Genomic DNA, 370 nt, shown 5'->3' on the forward strand with positions numbered 1-370 from the left:
TAAAGTTGTGATAGATTTTGGATCGGTATTTATTTTTATTTATGTGATGATTTTATTACATTTTGAATTTGTTTCTATTAAAATATGTTAACGTTGTTTGTGTTTGTGTTTTTTTTCCCTTTTTTTTTTTCTTGTTCGATTTCATCTCCTCTTTTTCATTTACCTGATTTGGTTAAATTTTTCTCTTTTTGAGGATTTGTTCTTATATTTGAGGATTCTTTATTTTCAAGGTTAACGTTCTATCCAATTTTTTGATTTGTTTGTTATAATATGATAAATTTTGGATCTATATTTATTTATGTATTTATTTACATTTATGTGATGTCACTTAGACCAGTGTATGTCACTTATTTCTCTTTTTTCGCACTTT

Source organism: Arachis ipaensis, chromosome B07 (genome assembly GCF_000816755.2).
Source record: "Arachis ipaensis cultivar K30076 chromosome B07, Araip1.1, whole genome shotgun sequence".
NCBI classification, from domain to species: Eukaryota; Viridiplantae; Streptophyta; class Magnoliopsida; order Fabales; family Fabaceae; genus Arachis; species Arachis ipaensis.